Genomic DNA, 18,234 nt, shown 5'->3' on the forward strand with positions numbered 1-18,234 from the left:
CCCTCTTTCTGACTTGCGCAGGTAGGAGGGAAGGAGGTGGGAAAGAGGAGTAGCTGCGCCAGGGCGCACGGTGTGCCAAACTTGCAAAATCTGCCTGGCCACACCCAGTTGGTGAAGCGCAGGTGCGCTGTGCCCCGCCTCGCCCGGTCTGCAAAACTAGAGGCCTACGTGTCATTTTGACATTCCAGGGCATTTGCATAGACTTTACATTAACATTTTGTGTCATGGATAGATTGGAGTTTACAGTACAGGGGATTGCACTTAAAACCATTACTAAAAACATTTATTTCCAAAGTGGTCCTCAGTGTTGACAGCTAAACATAAGGGCATACACAACATTGCAAGCAAACAAATCACAACATAAACTGTTCATCTCCTTGCAACTCATCGCCCATGGTTCAGATTACCTCCCTCAAAGGCAAACTTTTAATCCTTTTCACAACTCCTCCTCAACTTTTTTTGTTTTTTTTTTTGCTTTGTTTGATATGCAGGGGCAGGTTATTCCACAGGGAGATCCCAATATAGAAAACTGAGCTTCTTGCTATACCATTAACGCATATGTACAAGGACCCGCTCCTTGTGAACAAGTATGTTCACTGTTTATTGGATACCCATTAGTTGTTTCCTTATCAACAACAATTTATCCTGGGATCCTTACCAAAATATACAGTATAATCATAAACTGTATGAAAATAATGGACATGGGTACAATGACGTCACCCTTGTTGACTCCTGTTTTGAAGCCTTGAGTTTGGCCTTTCGGCTTTTGCCATTTTGGTGTTTATTGGATCCAGAAGTGACCAAAAAAGTGGACCTGTGGAGGTGTGAGGGGTGGATCTGACTCACTGACTGTGGTGACACCTGCCAACATGGTCAGCCTGCCACTCAAAACAGCCCCACCTGTAAATATGTGCAACTTTAAGCCTTGATAAAATATAAACAGGTGAGGTGATGAAATTAGCTATAGAGACCAAAACTGTTTTTTAGACCAGGCTGTAACCATGTTTATTTCTATCGTAAAGTTGGCCATTTCCACATAGAGATCTATGGGGATTAACTGGCTTCTGGAGGAAGCCTCAAGTGGCCATTCAAGAAACTGCAGCTTTTGGCCTTATTTTTCAGCCCCAGAGGCTGCTGCTTGAGTACAATTCCCAAAATATCTACACTTATAGTACAATTACAGTAATACAGCAGAGGTGCATTATCACCATTACTGTCAACACAATAATATTATATAAAAAACAAACAAGAGTTTAAATGTAACTACTGGGGTTTAACATTAAAAAATATTATATTTATATTATTATTACATTATAAAAGGCTCAACAGCAACATCTCTTTCCACACTGTACAAAACACACTGTGAACTATTGTCATAGACACTACAGTATTTCTTCACTGAAAATGATTTCCTGTAAAAACTGTTCACTGTTCAACAAATTTGGTGACAGAAATCTCAGAGGCAGATATCTCAGCACTCTACAGAGTAAAACCAAACCTGCATGGCTACATACATGGAAGGATTACTTAACAGGCCTACTGGACATAGGCCCAGGGGTCCAAAGTGTCAGGGGGTCCCCTGGCCCTCACCTGTAAAATGTTACTCAAATAAACACGTACCAACCAAGATAAAACTCAAAGTGACCACAGAAAGAGGACAAAGGAACTGCAAAGGACACAAAATAACTACAAAATAGCCAAAACAACCATAAAGAGACACAAACACAAAAAGACAGAAAGACACACAAAGACAGAAAAAATGACCACAAAGTGACACAAAATGACCAAAAACTAACAAAAACGACACAAATTAACCTCAATAGGACACACAAAATTGCCTCAGTAAGACACAAAATTGAGTAAGACTTAAATTACTACAAAAAACAGACACTTTAATGTCTTTGTTCAACATTTATCATTTGTCTTTCTTCCCATCTAATGCAAAATCTTAAATTATTAAGTAAATTGTCTTAAAAAAACTGATTAAATGTTGAAAAATTAAAGTGTACGATTTTGGGGTATGGAGTCTTTAATTAAAGATAACAGAAACTTTACCTACTTTGCTGTCATTGTCAAGCCAGTGAGCAATCAACTACACGGTCACACGCAGAGGTTATTGTGGTCATGGAGACATGCTGGACAAGCACTCCTTTAACTGGGCTGCTATAATCAGTGTTGATGGAGTGTGAGGAGGGATGCTAATCTGGGTCATTGCATATGTAAATGCACAGCTGGGATCTTCGCAGTGCCAAAACACATCAGCCAGGGTGTCTGAGTGTCACCCAACATTAACTCCAACACTGCGAGTCCAGTTAGCCGATAAATCCCCCGCCCAGTAGGCTGTCCTGTAAAGGGGGGATTAGTGCGATCACCAGCCGTGTCAATATCATACTTCCCATCAGTTTTAGTGGACTACAGTCTCAGCATGCAAATACACCTCTAATGATACCTATCTACTCAGACAGTGTAGGTTTTATTTGTCTAGGTTTTGAAATATGTGCCTCTTAGATTTCTGCCCCCACTGCAATAATTAAGGTTCTGATGGCAGTAATAAATTACTTTTATGAAATTTAACAGCAATGCAGCTTTCCAGAAACAGTGTTATGGTTGCTCTTGATTATCTATAAACCTCACTATGAATTGTTTTTGTTGTATTCAGTTAATAATATTTTTTATTTACTTTTTACAAAAAAAAACTGTCCCCATGAAAACTGGTGTAAGAATTGTGTGTCTGGGTGAATTGAGCATTAAACCAGACTAAACTTTGCACAAAAGCATCCCAAATATTATCTCAATTATTACAGGGCTTTGTTTAAGACTATAATTGGACATTCTGTTGCCTCTGTTGTTCTGCACCTTGTCATCTCTATGTCAAGGTGTCCTGTCCATTGTGTAACTGTTGCAACTTTGCAGTCAATACAGGAAATTTGTTACTAAATTTGTTACTGTCAGCCGATCAGAGATGTCAAATTTGCTATGCAGTTCTCCAGTTCTCCTGTCGCGTAGCCATGTAGCTATGGCTTTTAAAGATCCAGTGTGTAGCATTTAGGGGGATATATTGGCAGAAATGGAATATAATATAATATAATAAGTATGTTTTCTTTAGTGTACAGTCACCTGAAAAGACGAATTATGTTGTTGTGGGTCCTCGTTTATGTAGATTGCCATGTTCCTACAGTAGCTCAGAACGGACAAACCAAACACCATTTCCATTTTAGACTTATATGTAATGTGAAACTGCTTTATTCAGTGCTTTTATGGGTTTTAATCACCTGGTCTGTGTGTTTTGGAGAGGAAGCTGGTCTTACTCTGAAGTCGTTGAAAACTGACGTTTGGTCAGCGGCTTCCGGCATCCTATACCAATGATAAAAGTTGTCTTTTCATGTCAGCATGATACACAGCCAGTCGCCATTAGCAATCGGGGGAAACGCAGCAGCACAACAACGAAAGTTAAGGCGGTGGAAGTCCGAGAAGGGCAGAAGGGAGGGGTAGTGGATTGCGCAACCTGATCTCACAGAAATACGTGAAATGACCACGACCTCTTAACACCGCATTCCGTGGTGGCAGCGCGTAATGGGTTGAAATTACGTGCTGCCACCACGAAAACAATGCCAATGTAAAGTCAATTAGGGTCCTCTCCCGTGGTGGACACACGGATTCCCTGATTCAATCACGTCACGTCAACCTCGTTTTCCTCAATGATATCTTTAACATTCCTGTATACACACAAAAACGCGGAAGTAATAAATAAATAAGAAGATAAAAATAAGGCTGAGCACGGAAGAACCAGAGAGGAAACACCATCACATGGAGCCGTCCGCCCCTGGCAACCCGGCCACCCTCCACTCCACCAGGGGAGAGCGGACCCCAAGCCAGCGCCACAGAACAGCTGGCCAGCTGCCCTGCTGGTTATACCTCCGACCGTGGCAGCTGTCACACAAACCGCTGCTGAAAATTATACATTTTGATACAAGTATGCTATATACATATTGCAAAACTCTGTAAAAGTACACCAAAGCATATTTTCGTTTCCAAATATTTATTTGAAAACGAAACCATTCATACGGTCAATATAAAACATTTTGTTAGTAATAAAAAACAAATGTAATCTCAATGTGACCACGCCAGCCGACGGGACTGCGGCTGAACCACTTCCAATGTTCATTCATTCATTCATTCATTCAATCGCGTGTTCAATGTGTGTGTGTGTGTGTGTGTTTGTCAGAGAGGAGTATCAATAAAAAAAAAGTAACTATTTCGGTGTTTATTTCTTTCATTCTTCCGTTTTTTTTAATTAAAATGCGTAATATAGCCAACAATATTATAGACCAAATGTTAATCTAATTATTATTGTAGAATGTGTTTAGTAAATCACCACTCTCAACTGGAGACAGCAGCAAAAAAAAAAAAAAAAAAGGCATTATAAAAAGCCGACAAATAGTGTTAATTAATTGACGTGAGACATTGAAGAGGTTGTCTCCTATAGTCTGTAATTTTTTATTTTTTTTTATCATAACTTCTCAGAAATTACTCAAAAGTAGAACATGCTAAAAGTAAATACAATAATAGGCTAAATAGTATCTAAGCAATAATAAAGTGTCTTTACTAGCTGGGAAGCTAGTGGAGGCTAACTGGCTGTCTTAGCAGCTGAGTGAAGTGGAGCATGAGGAGGAAGCACCGGTTAGCCCCCGCTTTCACTGCAGGCAGATTCACTCGCCACAGAGGCGAGGAAAGAAAACCTAAACAGCCAACTTAGTTTAGCAGTTAGCAATGTCCTTCACTCACTCTTGGTCTCTGCTGTGTTTAGCTATTTCCCTGCTTTCCTGTTAGTGTTAGCACTACTCGGCTGCCACGCTAATGCTCCAACTCCAACTGAGCCGTGAGCCGGGTTCACGGTCTCACGGAGAAGAGTTGAAACGTTAGCATAGTAGCCCATTAGTGCTAACGTCCCCACACTTCTCCGCCAGGTGCAGTGAGTCGGAGCCGAGAAGTGTGGGGACGTTAGCGTTAGCACTAGTCGGCTGCCATGCTAACGTTCCAACTCTTCTCCGTGAGCCGGCTCACGGGCTCACGGAGGAGAGGAATGTTAGCATGAAGAACGTACATGAACGCGCAGCCGGACCGGCTTGTAAACAATGGGCTGGAGATCAACACAAAGAGAGGTTGTGTGAGATCATGCTATACTCCAGATGAAATTACACCTATAGTTCTTCACATAGCAATTTTTTAATTCCTTCAATCTAGAAATGATGACTTTCGCTTATTGCTCCTTTAACTGTAACTTTAGCTCAAACCATGCACTGCTGCTCTCTCCTCCAGCTCGCTTCCAAAACACACAAGCATGTGCACTCACACAGCTCTCATCCCCGTCACACTCGCACCCCGCCCCCCTACCCATACTCATTCAATCCCAAACATGCCATTAACTCACAGAACATTGACATTATAACAGAACATTCACTGCAGGGTTGCTACAATATTGATAATCAAAGTTACACTTGTGAAATTAAATGAATCTACAGCTCAGCACAACAATAGCATAGAGTGCCAAATCAGCTGCCGCTATGAATCTACAGCTCAGCACAACAATAGCATAGAGTGCCAAATCAGCTGCCGCTGACAAGCGGGTATTTAAAAATGGCTGATCGCCCGCTGTCCAGAAACAATACAATGTTACGGACACGTAGCTAACAGAGAATTAGGAAATGAATCGATGGTTGCCTTGATCCTCAGCCTTTATGCCTTGCCAAAAACCTATACAGCCAAACACCATAAAACTCCACGGACTGTGGTTATTTCTATTAGTCAGGTCAATATAAAACCAGATGTGTCTAAATAAAATATCACAGCATCTTACCGTGTGATCGTTAAAGTGTCAAACACCAAATGCGAATGTCTGGGGAGAAAAATCCGCTTTTAGCTAGGCTATCCTTCTGACCTGGTAAAGTTACTATCCCAGTCTGCTGTATGAAAAACATCTTGGGGGAGAAAAAAAAAAACGCTGTTTGCTACTTATGATTAGAGAAGAAATGGTGCACAGGTGTAAACATCGGGTGGGCAGGCAGCGAAACTCATTTTAAATGAGACATTGTATTCAAGACTTTCTGATCCAAACATTAAACACTGATAAAAAGATAAAAAAATAAAAATAAAAAAAAAACACTACTGAATATTTTGTAATTCTGATATTGAAACGTCAATTCTTTGCTTATAGTGCCTAATTACACATGATCTTTTGGGGAATTGTCTCAAAATTGGATATCTGAAAAGGACTTTCTGTCGCCCAAATGAGAATATCATGACATCAAATTTGGAGTCATGATGGAGGATTTTAAAAAGGGAAATTATGTAAATTCCCTAATTATTACGGCTAAGCATTATATCCTCAGATATAGTAGATTTAACAACATATTTAAAAAGCAATAAAATGTATAAAAATCATGGATGAATGGATCAGGATTGTATATTTTGACAATTTTGACCATTTTATTTCATTATTTCTTTGTTTTTATTGCTTTGTGCTCAGTTTGTGATTTATACTGATACTTTGTTGTGAGCTTGATATTGTAATGGCTAGACTTTGTTTATATGATAAAGATAAAATAAGTCTAAAAACATGTATTAATTATTTTCATAGCAATGGAAAATAGGAAGAAATCACAATTTTTAAGGTTATGTAACATAGATCAAAGATAAATTATTAAATAAAACTAAAACATATACATACATAATTCTTTATTTTTTTCTCTAAGGAAATTAACCATAGAAACATTCTGTAATAAATACTTAATGGAACAGAAGCTTTTGTTTACACACTTAACACAGATTATTCTTTGACTAACTACATAGATCTGTCTGTTTTCAAAGGTCAGGGAAGTATGCAGGCACTTGTTGGAGTTGACTAGAAGTGAGGAAGCATGTCAGGAACTGGAAGAAAGTCGAGGCAGCCGAATCATGGTGAATGTCAGTACCCAGACTGATCTGGTGGAAGATGAAAGTGAGGGCAGTGGAAGAACACGTGTGAGCATAGGTACAGTCACTGATGACATAGAAAAGAACATGGTACTCATCAACGACCATTCCTACTGTACATCAGTGGATGACTCTGGTGTGTTGGATAGCATCCCAGTGCCAAGGGCTTCATCACCACAGCATAGTGAGGTATCATTTGAGTGCATGAGCAGTGAGGGGTCGGTCCATGAGGACAGTGCTGAGAACATGAGCTTAGATGAGCCTGATGATGAATTTTGCTTGAGTGAAGAAGAAGAAGAAGAAGAAGAAGAAAGAGAAATGAGCTTGATTGATGTCGAAGATGAGGAGTTCAATCTCTCAGATGACAGGAAGAGCATAGTATCTGTGCAAGAGCTACTGAAACTGTTCACTGTGTGTCATTGGGAGAATTGTGGAAAATGTCTTGTGGAGCCGCCAACTGTTTCCAAACGTGTATTTGGAATGAAGGTGAAGACTGAGTGCATTGATGGCCACAGCTATACCTGGCGTTCCCAGCCTCTGGTGAGGGGTGTAATGGAGTGCAATGTGTCAGTACCTGCAGCAATATTTGTCACAGGGAATGAATGCACTTCATTCATAGAGGTCTGTGAAACAATTGGCTTAGAGAGCCTCTCCAAGAGACAGTGGTTCAACATTCAAAAGGCCTATGTCATCCCTGAAGTGAATCAAACCTGGTGTTCACACAATGAGGCTGTAATGAGTGCAGTAGGTGATGAACCACTGGTGGTGTCAGGTGATTCAAGGTATGACAGCTCAGGTCACAATGCGTCATATGGGACCTACTCCGTCATTGACACAAAGTCAGGGCTGCTGGTTGCTCAGGAGACTGTGAATGTCACTGAAGTAAAGAACAGTTACTGGCTAGAGGTTGAAGGTCTGGAGAGATGCCTTGCAAAGCTGGACGAACACAATATCTCCATCTCTGTGCTAGCAACTGATTGCCATCCGTCTGTCCAAAGGGTAATGCGAGAAGAGTATGGCAACATCAAGCACGAGTACGATCTGTGGCACATTGTTAAAAGTGTAAAAAAGAGTCTGCTGAAGTGCCACAATGAGGACTTGCTTGAGTGGAGCAGGATGATCACCAACCACCTATGGTACTGTGCTGGCTCATGTGATGGAAGTGTGACCAAGCTTAAGGAGAAATGGATATCTGTGCTGCACCACATCACCAACACTCACCAATGGGCATCTGGTGAGATGATATGGAAATGTGAGCACCCTCCCTACAGCCCTGAAGAGGAAAACAAACGCCCATGGCTCCTTCCCAGCTCTGCTGCATTTAAACACCTGCAGAAAGTTGTGTTGGACAAACTGCTGTTGAAAAAGCTGGAGAAAGTAACAGAGGGCATTCACACTGGCAAACTTGAGTCTCTCCACTCCCTCTACACAAAGTATGCCACAAAGAGAAAGAAATTCCTGAGGGAGAGCTTTGAGGCTCGGCTTTGTGTAGCTGCGCTGGACCACAACCACATGATCAGAGAGACGGCAAAGACCAAACAGGGAGAGGAGCAAATGAAGCACCAGTTCTCCAAGGCTTCTCAGCAGTATGTGGTGATACCAGTGAAGGTCTGCAAAGACTACAGCTTCAGAAAGGACATTGTGGCAGGAGCACTGAAGCGCTGTGAGGCAATCTCCATTCGGGCAGCACTGAGGGAACACACCAAAGAGAAAGCAGTGACCATCGGCGAACATAGAGGAGTTAAAAAAACAGACAAAGCCCTGTCAGTAGCAAAACATATCAGCAGATTTTCAGCAAAGCCCAGCACTACACATCCATAAGCCAACGTTATTAGTCTGTTGTACCCCCACAACCCTGACAGATGCATTTCAAGTTCAGATACCCTTCAGTGACACCACCTGTCATGTAGAAAATGTGTTAATTGAAAATGATTTGAAACTGGATGTTATTATTACTAATGATCATATATTATTTAAGTATTTTTTGGGGGGGTGGTATTGCCTTTATTACATTACAGCTTAGAGAGTGACAGGAAAGAGCTATCTGGGTGCCACATTGATTATATATTGTTGAATATTGTTATAGTATTGTTTCATACAAGACATATTTATCCTGGAGTTTTTAGGCTTGCTCTCTTTCTTCTGTATGTTTGATCAGTTGCATGTGTACATATACTACTTTTCAATCTAAATCAGTTACCTTTAGTTATTAATTTTGACTTTTCTGTTAACTAGAGTTTGAGCAAACTAGTTTTCAAGAACTCTGAATTACAGTAGCTGGTGTTCAGTTATTGCAGATGACTCAGGTTGGTGGTAAACTGTACAGTCTGCTGATCGTTGCTGTTGCTAGTTTATTGGTTATTGTGACTATCAATATACTGCCAGCCACAATTTGTGATCCTCCTCACAATTTTTTTTTTGTGGTGACTGCAGAAGTACCCAGTGAACGACACCCAGGTTGGGAATCACTGGCCTGCAGCGTGTCATTTAATCATTTTTTTTAAAAAAAAATTGTTTTACTGTAATTTCAGCTACAATTAATTAAAAACATGATTGGGTAATGAAAGGGTAATGGTAATGTAAAAATTAATAAAAATGTATTTGATCATTCATTTATATTTTAAGTATTCATTTTTCATCTGCCTATTGATTGTATTTTCAAGTGCTATAGTTATATTGATAATTTCCAAGTGCAAAGTATTAACTTGACCCTTTTGAACTAAAAAATAATATGGACAAAGAACAATGTGTATGATTAAGCAATGTAATGGGAGCATGAAATTCAAAGAGGCCATAAATATACAATGTAACAATTGATTAGAAAACAATTTATTGCTTGAGACATACTAGCTTTTTTACAAGTCATAAAAGTACTCAAAACCATGGTATTCTTTGGATGGGAATACGTTCCTGATGGCATTCACAACACAGGATGGAATCGGGATCCTGTTCCTCCTGCCAAGATGACCCCTGGAGCAAAGGGTGAACTGCCTGTAGGTTGTCAGCCTGAAAAGACTGACAGGGAGAAGTTGGTTAGGCCTCGCATATGGATGTAAGACTATGCAACCTAAAATCTTTATGCTCATTTTCATCATTAATCACATAGAATAAAGGATAACCATATGATTACATATAATTCAAATATCAGTAAGACATAGCTCAAATTATATGTAAATATAACAATCACAATATTAAGATGGCTGATAAATTAAATATCACAATTGATAAGACAGAAAAAAAAAATTCAAGTTGACTTCTGTACTATCATGGCTCCCTCTCCATCACTCTAAATGTAGGTATATTAATCTAAATTGTATTTTGCCTGTGTGTCTGTGTGAGGATGGAGCTGTTCATTTCTAAAATTTTACCAAGGAGCTAGCAAGAGCTTGGTTATTTCTCCACGCCAGGGATAAAATATAATATGTACAGTGAGACGAGGATGGGCGTACAGACGCAAAACCAAACGGCCACCGCCAGCTATCCAACCGAAAATGCACAATCAAACACCACAAACAGTTCTTCTGTTGGTAAGTCATACAGTTTGTTTATTTTACTGATGCTTCGTGATGCAGAAAATGTCTAGATTTGACTCGGTTTCTAGGTGGCAATGATGTTGATCTAGGCTAGGCTTGCTAACGTTATAGCTTTATAGCTGCGACATGATAACGTTAATGTGATGCTAACGTTAGCTATGTAGCATCTGGCACTGTTATTGTGGTCTGACAAGTTGATTGAGACAGCAGTAGAGCATAGATTCTATGTGGATAAGTGTTTTGTGTGGTTTGACAGCTAAGCAGCAGCCTTCCATTAAATGTTGTCATTATGCCAAGTTTACCTGCTGTTGATTGGGCGTACCAGTGTCTCAGCTCGGACGTCCCTCAGGGATAGCATCGAGACCTCTAGTACCTCTCTCTCCTTGCACAACATCTGAAATGTGGAATTGGTCGTGACACAGCGATCTTGAATGATATGTCTCAGGTTGACTTCTTGGCAGCACATACTCTCCGCGCTAGTTGGCATCGGGATACAAGCTCTGCACTTGCACCACACATTATTCCCAATCCGCCAGCTGTCAGGTTCAGGCACCCTTTCATCACCGCTGTCATCCGAGTCCATGGGAATAGATCGGACTATATTTTGTCTAATAGGCTCAAAAGCATAAGCAATTAGATTCTTTGCTTCTGTGGTCCTCTCTACCTCATCAAAATACTCAGACTGTTTCAACCGAGAATTAGCTTGCTAACTAGTCAGAAGTCCAGTGTTGTGGCAGAGCTCCTAGTAAACAACCAGTCTCATGACATAAACGCCGGCGAAAACAAAGATGGCGGCGCACTATAGTCCAAATACAGCAAAAAGACATATTAATTAGTGGATTTTCTCAATAATAGCTTACAGTTAGAATGTCGTTGTTGTTGTGTACATCTAACTAAGTCATTAAAGTTAAAAATGTGTGTCTATTTTGCTATTTCATCTCCACTTTAAAGTTTTAGCATTGCAAATAGCAAAACTGACAAATGGAGCACATTTCTTCATAGCTCCAGAGTTACATACACCATAAATGTATTCTACATCTGAGATATCAAAATTCTACATGAATTGTAAATTAGGGTTTTTGAATTGTAGATCGAACCTTAACGTTCTAAAAACTAACAGCCGCCTTGGAATTATAAGGTCCTATCTTCCCACCATCCATCCATCTTCTAACCACTTCATCCTCATGAGGGTCGCGGGGGGGGCTGACATTGGGCGAGAGGCCGGGTACACCCTGGGCAGGTTGCCAGACTATCGCAGGGCTGACACATAGAGACAGACAAACCATTCACATTCACACCTACGGACAATTTAGAGTCATCAATTAACCTAATCCCCACTCTGCATGTCTTTGGACTGTGGGAGGGAACCGGAGTGCCCGGAGAGAACCCACGCTGACACAGGGAGAACATGCAAACTCCACACAGAAGGGCTCCCACACCCGGGATCGAACCGTCAACCCTCTTGCTGTGAGGCGACAGTGCTAACCACCACATCACCGTGCCGCCCTAGGTTCTATCTTCAAAAACAGAAAAAGGAACAATGATTATCAAAGAATTTTAACAATTTACTTATACATACTGTGGGAATGTTCAGTTTATATAATAAAAAGTGTCTTTTTATTGGTTAATATGTTAAATCTTCATGCATTTATGCACTTACTGCTGTAACAGAATATTTTTCTAGTGCTTCATTTTTCCTTTCATGTTTCTTATTCAAGATAACAGTAAGTTAAATGTAAATGAATGATTTTAAAAATGCATGGTCTGATGCAGGTCAGGTCCTTGAGTTTATCAAAGTCTTTTTAGTAGAAAAGCAAAACGAGTTGAATGAATATTTAAAATCAGTCTTTATTTTGATTGAAACAGGTTGTCTGCAGACCCCAACTCCTCTTTTAGGGTCCTCAACACCTCCTCCACAGCTCCTACCTCCTCTGCCACCATCCCAGAAATGTCCTCCATAGTCCCCAGCTCTTCAGATGTAGGTCCATGGTCCAGTGTTGCAAATTTTGCCCTCACTCCATCTTTAGCTGGCTCAGCATCTGGCTCAACATCACCAGCCTGTGGGAAAATTACTGGTATTATACCATTGCTGTAATCATATAGCACAATAGAAAATAAATGAGAATCAACTATAAAATTAAAATCCTTTTAGGCCCATGTATTATCAGTTCAAGTTGTCTTCAGCAGAAAAAAGCATGAGAAAGAAAGATATTACTTCAACAAAATCCCACTTTAGGTTAGGGCTTGCCTCAAAATGATGGCTAAATTACATGTAGGCTACTAAATTAACATTAGCACACTATCAATAGCCTGGTATTATAGATAGCCTATTTGGTAGTGATTATCTCCTCAGCTAATACTGCACAGGAATGACAATTTCCTCAACTAGAACTGAAACTAAAGCGATTTTAAGAAGAGAACTCACCTGTTATTTGTTAGTTCATTGATGAAATCAAGAACCCTTAAATTGCGGGTAAAACTGGCTTTGGTTTTACGAGACATTTTTCCATCTTCTAAATTCTGGGGTGAAAAAGACAACCTGGCGCCATAAAGAGACAGTATTTGATTGGTCCTTCTGTAAATATTCCAAAAGATGATTGGGCCACAGATAGAACCTTATAACTCCAAGTCTGAGTGTAACTTTGTAGATAGAACCTTTTTGTTTTCTGAATAAAACACCCAAAATTAATTTTATTTTTTAAAAAACACCTTAAATAATGTTCACAAGTTATACCAGAGTAAGAATATGTAAATAACTCAATTTTGACAAAAATGTCAGATAGAATCTTATTATTCTAGGGTAGCAGGCCGGTGTTTGCCTCCCATAAGATTTTAAAGCCAAACCCTATTCTTTTTTCCTCACCCAACCACGTGTGTGTGTTGTTGAAGGGCAAAAAAACTAAAAAAAAATCTGCGGTGTTGTACTGACATAGTTCATTATCTTGAGAGAGACTTTTTGCACGTCATATCTCAGCGTGGAAAGTCCATGACCAAACATCGATATGTGACGAGGTCGGAATGAGAATGTGTTGAAGAGACCTCTGCGGATAGTTCGGCTCCCGGTGAAAATCTCCAGAGCAATGACCTCTAAAGGAACTCTAAGCAAGAAGTTTCAGGTGGTTGCAATCTACAATCCTCACCGCTAGGTACCACTAAATCCACCTAAATCTTACATACAGGACCTTTAACTTGCTGTTTCCATTATTACAGTCTTTCATAACTTTTGTATTCACATCTTTTTTATTACATTTGACTTTTGTAATTAAACTCACATCACAGCATAAGCCACTGTCATGAGTATTTTAGCCACTCGAAGACTGTGGAACATGCTGAAAACATATTATAACACTGTAAAGTTCATACCGCAAATGTATAACAACCAATTGCCTGTTCACACATGCAGACATAGAACAATATTAATATTTATTTGAAGTTATGTCTCTGATGACTTGATGAATGTAAATCCAATAATTCCTATCTTTCTAGTTCTCTTGTTATTCCCCAACTTTCTTTTGCTGCTAAAGGATCCACTACAGTATGACATCCAGATAGAATCTATCTGAATCTGTCTGCTGTTGGGTTTATCTGAATTTTTTTTCAAAATAGGCCTACCAACCATAAAACTGAATCAAAACCGTAAAGTCATGGGCCTTAAAACCAAAACAGGGTGGATTAAAGAGCCCTTTGAAGAGCTGAGGGGAACTGCAGAGTTGGTTGTGGATTAATGTCACCTTTCACATGAAACTCAGTTGTTTGATTTTTAAGACATGCAGGCAGGAGGATATTTTGACACAGCACATATGGGTTTTGCAAGGATCAAACCTATAACACTTGAGTTGAGCACAATCTGTTGAATCAATCTGTCATTGTATGGACCTATATTGGGGCCAAATGTTTGTACTTGAAAAAATGAAATTTGAAACTGAAAATTCAAGTTTTGATCTTGAATTTTGAATATACATCAGTGTATTCAAAATAAAAATAATTGTACAAAAACTTTTTTCCACATTAAATATAACTATGATTCACTCTGGTAATTCTTTATTTTCATTTTTCACTTTCATATATTTAGATATTTGAGATCCTATTTCTTTCAGTTGCACATTTTATCTTTTCAGATTCAGATCTTATTTCTTTCAGTTTCAAATCATTTTTTCAGTTTCAGATCTTTCTTTTTCAGTTTCAGACTCAGACAAAGTATGACTTTCTTGACCTTAAAATTTATGTTTTAAATTCATTAACAACATATTTAGATTTCATGTTGCAACTCAAATGGGAACAAAAGATAATATCGCTCTCCCCATTCACTGCCATTCATATTTTTTCCAATCTAAGGTCCCATGAGCTTCACCAGAAGGGGCGTGACTTCGGCACTCTATACAGTCTTGCAATGATGGCGTCTGGTTCAGCAGGCCCACCTGCTGGAGCCAGCACACAAGTATGAAATGTTCAAAATGAGAGGTCATGTTGTGACAACATACAATGTTTCTGACGTCTTTAAGTGGTCAATTGGCAAAGCTGGAAGTTAAGCATAGGGCTAACATTAGCATCAAGTAGCTTAACGTTATTTAGCATTCAGATAGTAGGTACTGCGTGAAAAACACAGATAATAAATAAATAGAATAAGGGTAGAGCTGTTTTGGCTGTGGGAATGCATGGGGTGCTGAAAAAACCTGCAGCAGCCTGTGGTGGAAAAGGTTGATCCATGCTACAGTATGAATGTGGCCTGATGCTATCAGCTAGTGTTTGTGCAGTGGTTCCCAATCCCAACCTTGGTTCAGGACCTCAAATGGGGTTGCCAGATACTTAGTCAAAATAATTGATCAATTACAATTAAATTCATCTTTACAATGGTAAAAACACAATCTCAACCGCCCAATTAAATATGGTGGGTCAAGAGAACTCAAATAATAAATCAAAACGGGGGACACGGGATGAGTGTGTGGGTGTATGAGTGACAGTATGGGTGTAAAGAAGAAAGCTAGCGACATGCTAATAAACACGAACACTAGCAACAATTGCTATGGTAACGATAAACAAACCCGCAGCTGGTCTGGCTCTGGCTAGTTGTCGACCGCTTTCGCAAGTCCTAGTGAGTTCATATCGCAAATAGATGCATGGTGAGAGTGCAAGTACGTTAGCCCTATGCTTAACTTCCAGCTTTGCCAATTCACCACTTAGAGATGTCAGAAACATTGTATGTTGTCACAAAATGACCTCTCATTCTGAATATTTCTCACCTGTGTGCTGGCTCCAGCAAGTGGGCCTGCTGAACCATATGCCATCATAGCAAGACTGTATGGCTCTCCATCATTGCGAGCGGACACTGCGCTGTGTTTACAGTGCTACGTGGAAAGTGAAAATTTCAGCACTTAAAGTGTGGCTGTTGAAGTGCACAATAACACGGATAACAATAATAACGATAACAATAAAACCAATTTAGCCATGCAGGATATTCATGCATGTCGTGCAAATGGAAGTTTGTCACTGACATCAGTTTTTTCACTGCCAATCACATGGTGTAGCCTACATAAGGTGTTGAGTTAAATGGTTTTAGTTCCTACGTTCCCTGAAGGCAACGTGATATGGGAAGGTCCCTAGCCTTTTTGTTAAGCTGTCTGTCATGATTCCACACCCCTTTCAGTTGATGCATGTGAGTGCTAGCTGTCCCTCATCAGAGTGTCTTCTTGTGACTGAAGTGCTGTCATCAGTGGGCACTTGAGTTGCAGAGGGTTGTGTCACTCAATGCTCCCCTACATTGTTTGAAGAAACCCTTTTATGCCCAGACAACACTAATTACCTGAGGTGTTTTACCCTGCCAGGGTTCCACCACAGTGTTAGCAGTGTTAGAAACATCCCCTCCTGTTTTCTATCTTTAATCCAACACATTAAGCTAAATACTGAATGATACTGGAGAGTAGATCCAAAATTACATGGGCAGTTTGTATTTTGATGGAAATTAATACCAATAGTATAAAAGTGAAATTACCTATAACTTATTAGCGGTGCCAATATTTAATATTTCTGTGACCATTTTCATGCCAGAAAATACTAATCAGTGTTCATTCCAGACATTTATCCTTTGCAAGATGGACACACTTATGATATAACACATACAGCAGTTTTTAAATCAAAATTTAATATAAGGCCTCTAATTATTATTGGGAGCACATAAAATTTGATTTGACCAAAAATAATGTGTGATCAAACAAACTGCATAATTCTAACATAACTCACACCACTTGATCCAAATCAGTCTGGTTTCAAGAGTGGTTATTCAACTGAATCTGCATTGCTGTCATTGATAGAAACCCTTTGGTCAGTAAGAAGGGATGTAATTGGTTTTCATCTTGCTGGACATAAAAGCAGCCTTTGACATGGTGGACCACCAAATCCTTTAATCCACCCTGTCTCTGGTACTGCACTACTCCGTGATGAGTTCTCCATTGCAAAGTGATCAGTCAAAGTGGCTTGGCAAAAAACATGGTCCAAGTGTCACTTTCTTTCCACTGGGCTACTGCAGAGATCTGTGCTTGGTCCCCTTCTTTTCTCAATATAAAAACCCTCCTTTGGTCTGATTGTCCACACATATGGTTTTCTTACCAATGCTATGCTGATGACATCCAGTTCTATTTGACCATCCTGCAAGACAATCTGACTGTCTCAGCAGGGATCTTAACCTGCCTCAGTGATATCTCAAAATGGATGATAGAACTTTAATTCAGTGACTCTAGGACTGAATTCCTGGTGATCCTAGTCAGTCCTTCTGTTCAACACAACATTAGTATCCAGCTCAGCTCTGCCCCACTCTTGCCAGCAAAGTCTGCATGAAATCTGGGTATCGGGATTTAACTTTGGAACTCATTGTTTGTAAATCTTCATCCAAAAATGGAGAAAAAAAAAAAAAAAGTTAAATATCTGGTGGTGCATTCACAAACATTTGAAAATGCTCTCAGAGAGCTACTAACTTAGCCTAAAAAAAATCTAGCACGGAGTCCTGGCTAAGGAGTGATTTACGAAAATTATCAGAGAGATTCTAAGCTAGGAAGGGACGCATACCCAATAATCAATTTTTTTCAATGCTTTCTTTTCAATTGATATGGTTAATTGACAACATGTTAGCTTAGATTGTACAAATTTCAGGGATATGATGCATGTAAAGATATTCCAAGAAATTACATCACAATATGCAAAAATACCAGTTTAGGCACTGGCAAACCATTTCTATTGCAAAGTTCGAAGGGTTAAGAAACTCAAAAGCCTCTTCAAACTCCTCCTCCCTACTCCTAACAGTTTTTCATCTTAGGAGCTCTCTTGAGATGAGTCTAAGAAGCTCTGTAAATAAATGTCTTTACCAGGATCTAGTCTCAACTTTAAGGGGCCATTCTTAGCAAATGTCATAATTCTGAGAATTTTCTTAGAATTGTGTCACACATTCTTTGTTCTAGGAAGTCTTGTGAACATGGCTCCTGCTCAATGATTATGTAGTGTAAACATGGGCAACAAATAAAGGGGGAAAAAAGGGTCTCAGCAATAAGATAAGATAAGATAAGATAAGATACACCTTTATTGATCCCATAATTGAGAAATTCCAGTGTTACAGCAGTCAAGGAGAAAGAGTCAGATTAAAGATTTCAAATTTAAACTTAAAAAACTTAAATAACTAGGCATGCAAATAAGTACAAAAAATACAAGAGACAGCGATAAATAACAATAACAATAATAATAA

Source organism: Epinephelus moara, chromosome 8, assembly GCF_006386435.1.
Source record: "Epinephelus moara isolate mb chromosome 8, YSFRI_EMoa_1.0, whole genome shotgun sequence".
NCBI classification, from domain to species: Eukaryota; Metazoa; Chordata; class Actinopteri; order Perciformes; family Serranidae; genus Epinephelus; species Epinephelus moara.